Source organism: Anomaloglossus baeobatrachus, chromosome 10 (genome assembly GCF_048569485.1).
Source record: "Anomaloglossus baeobatrachus isolate aAnoBae1 chromosome 10, aAnoBae1.hap1, whole genome shotgun sequence".
NCBI classification, from domain to species: domain Eukaryota; kingdom Metazoa; phylum Chordata; class Amphibia; order Anura; family Aromobatidae; genus Anomaloglossus; species Anomaloglossus baeobatrachus.
This window is the reverse complement of record NC_134362.1, coordinates 37,417,441-37,422,017: the sequence shown is the minus strand read 5'-3', so window position 1 is coordinate 37,422,017 and position 4,577 is coordinate 37,417,441.

Genomic DNA, 4,577 nt, shown 5'->3' with positions numbered 1-4,577 from the left:
TGTTTGCTGACTATGACATTTGATTGTTAGAAATAAGCCAAGAGAATAGACCAAATATTAAGTGAGGAAATAGTGTACAATTGTTTAATCAGGACTTGGATAGAATCTTTCAAAAGAGAACATACACATCAAATACTGGACTGGCTAGGTGCTTGCTGACTGTGACATTTTATTGTACATTAGGAATAAGCCAAGAGAATGGCCCAAAAATTAAGAGGAAAAAATAGTGTCCAATTGTGTAATCATGACATGAATAGACTCTTTCAAAAGAGAACATTTGCATCAAATATCTGGACTGGCTAGGTGATTGCTGGCTGTGACATTTTATTGTATGCTAGAAATAAGCCAAGAGAATGGCCCAAAAATTAAGAGAAGAAATGGTGTACAATTGTGTAATTGTGACATGGATAGAATCTTTCAAAAGAGAACATACACATCAAATACCTGGACTGGCTAGGTGCTTGCTGACTGTGACATTTGATTGTATGTTAGCAATAAGCCAAGAGAATAGCCCAAAAATTAAGAGAAAATATAGTGTACAATTGGGTAATTGTGACGTGGATAGAATATTTCAAAAGAGAACATACACATCAACTACCTGGACTGGCTAGGTGTTTGCTGACTGTGACACTTGATTGTGTGTTAGAAATAAGCCAAGAGAATAGCCCAAAAATTAAGATAAGAAATAGTGTACAACTGTGTAATCTTGATGGGAATAGACACTTTCAAAAGAGAACATACACATCAAATACCTGGACTGGCTAGGTGATGGTTGACTGTGACATTTTATTGTATGTTAGAAATAAGCCAAGAGAATGGCCGAAAGTTAAGAGAAGAAATAGTATACAATTGTGTAATCATGACTTGAATAGAATCTTTCAAAAGAGAACATACACATAAAAATCCTGGACTGTCTAGGTGTTTGCTGACTGTGACATTTGATTGTTAGAAAAAGGCCAAGAGAATTGCCCAAAATTAAGAGAAGAAATAGTGTACAATTGTGTATTCATGACATGAATAGACACTTTCAAAAGAGAACATTTACATCAAATACCTGAACTGGCTAGGTGATGGTTGACTGTGACATTTTATTGTATGTTAGAAATAAGCCAAGAGAATGGACCAAAAGTTAAGAGAAGAAATAGTGTGTAATTGTGGCGTGGATAGAATCTTTCAAAAGAGAACATACACATCAAATATCTGGACTAGCTAAGTGCTTGCTGACTGTTACATTTTATTGTATGTTAGAAATAAGCCAAGAGAATAGCCCCCCAAAAAATAAGAGAAGAAATAGTGTAAATTGTGTAATTGTGATGTGTACAAGCAAGGAAAAGGATACCAAAAGATAAAAAGGCATCAGAAGTTCCTAGAGATACAGGTGGCAGCAGAGGTCACAAACAGTGATGAGCGAACCTGAAATGTAAAGTTAGGAGTTTGTACCGGACACCTAGTATCCAATGCTCAATCTCGAACAAAGACTTTCATGGAAGTCAGTGTCCAAGATTGGATACTGAATAAAGTTTGTTAAAAGGCTGCAACGCAGCCAATCAACAAGCTTTCTGGCTGAGGGCACATCTGGAGCGATCACAGCCATACTAAGTATTGGCATAGCTGTGATTGGTCAGCACACCATGTGACCTAGCCTGTATAAAGGCCAAATAACAGGTAGTGCCGCCTTTCCATTATGATCCTGTTGCAGAGTCTCTAACAGAGACTTGTGCACAGTACCCTAATTACACTTGGTGCACAGCATCCTTATAGACTTTGGTTCAGGTTGTCCTAACAGAACTTTGTGCAGAGTACCCTAAGATAGCCTGGTGCACATTACCATAATAAAGCTTGGTGCAGAGTGCCCTAACAGAGCCTGGTGCACAGCACCCTAATAGGGCCTGTTGCAGAGTGCCGAGCCTGGTGAACACTACTCTAATTATGCCTGGTGCACAGCACCTTAATAGACCTTGGAGCAGGGTGCCCTAACAGAGCCTGGTGCAGAGTACATTAATAGAGCCTCCATGTGTCTGCTCATCTGTAGTCACAAGTTTAAAATTATAGTAACACTGACTACACTGGCTGAACAAGGCTGAAAGAGTAAGGCTAAGTTCACACTTCCGTTGTTTTCAATCCGTCAGGTCCGTCAGCAACGGATCAGTTGTTTTTTAGATGTCAACTGATGCAACTGATGTGTTTTTCACAGGATTCCTTTCACAGGAATCCTGTGAAAAAACGGATCAGTTGTGTCTGTTGCATCCGCTGTGCGTCTGTTTTTTGACGGATCAGTCATGATCCGTTTGTGTTTGGGACAGCCCAGTGGGCGTGCCAAACATGCTGGGCATGCTCAGTAGAGCATGACGGAATCCAGCGCTGGATTCCGTCGTAAGACGGATTACGACGGAATCCAGCACCATAGACATACATTGCAAGTGTGACGGATAGCGATGGATTCCTGCGTGGTGCGTTGTTTTCGACGGCCCAAAAAACGTTACATTCTGTGTTGCTCCCCGCCCGGCAGTCAGTCAAAAAACGACGGACCGCGACGCAGTGGATGCAACGTAGGGTCATCAGTCGCAATCCGCCACTAATGCAAGTCTATGGGACACAACGGAATCCGCTAAATGGATTCCGTTGTTTACCATAGCGGCGGATTTCGACTGATACATTTTAGCGGAAATGTGAACTTAGCCTAAGCTGTCACCGGCTGCCACCAGATTCCTGTAGGCCAGTGACTACAAAAGATCTGCAGCAGATTTGGAGGCAACATCACTGAGGTTTTAGATTGCACAATATGTTGCATTTAAATTGCTTGAAGGTCTCCTTGCCCAAACACCAACTCATCTTGTCACCTATATTGAACCAAAAGAACAAGAAAAGTTGGCTCCAATGTGCTCAAAACCATCCACTGTAAATAAGCCATAGACGTTTTCTGATTTTGTTCAGTGGAGTTATATAAGAAAACTTAAATTTTTCGGGGCCATTGGTCAGCACTATGTCCAGAGGAGGAAGAATTAAGCTATGTGCGCACGTTGCGTAAATACATGCAGTTACGCTGCGCTTTGTAGCGCAGCATAACTGCATGCGTCCTGCGTCCCCTGCACAGTCTATGGAGATTGTGCAGGAGCCGTGCGCACGTGGCGTCTTAGAGCGCAGCGCTTCGGCTGCTGCCCGAAGCGCTGCGTTCTAAGAAGTGACATGTCACTTCTTCCGTGTGCTTTGCCGGCAGCTCCTGCTCTGTCTATGGGAGGAGCTGCAGGCAGAGCGCATGGAATCGGCTTTTTTTTTTTTTCTCTACGAACATTTTCTGCAGCAATTTGAAGCGCACGTGTGCTCTTCAGATAGCTGCAGAAATTTCTGCAGGGCTAGTACGCAACGTGCACACATAGCCTTAAATATATTGTGTAAAGAACACTTCCTTCAGTGAAGTATAGTGGTGCATTGATGATCCCTACAGTAAAGCATGGCAAAAGTTCGGTGATGCCTACAGTGACTTATGGCAGTGGTTTAGTGATACCTATTGTGAAACAAGGCAGCAGCTATGTGATGCCTTCAATAAAACATGGTGGTGGCTCAGTGATGCCTACACTGAAGAATGGTAGTGGATCAGCCATGCTCACAGTGAAACTGGGCAGTGTCTCGATGATGCATATAGCGGTGGTTCAGTGATTCTTATGGTAAATAATGTAGGTGGTTCGGTAATGTCTTCAGTGAAGCATGATGGTTGCTCTATGATGTCTACAGTGAAGCATGGTGGGTTGCTGATGTTCACAGGGATGCATGGAAGCTTGATGATGTCCACAGAGAAGCATGATGCTGGCTTTGTGATGTCCACAGGAAAGCATAGCAGTTGCACCATGACTTGCTGAAGTCCACAGGGAAGCATGGTGGTGGCTCTGTGATGTCCACAGGGAATCATGGTGGTGGCTAGGGGATGTCCACAGGGAAGCATGGTGGTGGTACAGTGATATCCACAGAGAAGCATGGTGGTGGCACGATGATGTCTACAAGGAAGCTTTGTAGTTGCACAGTGGCTTGCTGATGTCCACAGAGAAGCATAGCGGTGGCTTGGTGATGTCTACAGGGAAGCACAGTCAGAACTCTGTGATACTCTTTTGCTTCCTCTGTCACTGAAAACCTGCAAGGTATGGAGGACAAGATGAATTCAATCAAGTCATGTCTTTTGTGAGGAAGCCAAAGTCATTGGACCTTCCAGCAGGACAATGTTCCTTAGCAAATCTCAAATTCCACCAAAGCTTGGTTTCAGAAGACATCTTGGAAGGTTCTGTAGTTGCTGTCACAGTCTCCTGACCTGAACCCCATAGAAGATCTCTGTTGGGATGAGAAGAAATTGGTTGCAGCAAACCCAAGAATATTAGTGATCTAGAGGGAATTGCCCATGAGGAATGGGATAAGATCCCTCAGGACAGCTACCAGAACCTAAAGTAGGTTATAACAACCAGAAGAGCTCCACTAAGTACTAAAGATGTTGGTTATGGAGGGAAGAATAATTCTGAGACTGCAGTTGTCGATAAAAACGTCATTTTGCTTTGAATTTGGAGAAACTACAAACTGAATATGCAATGGAG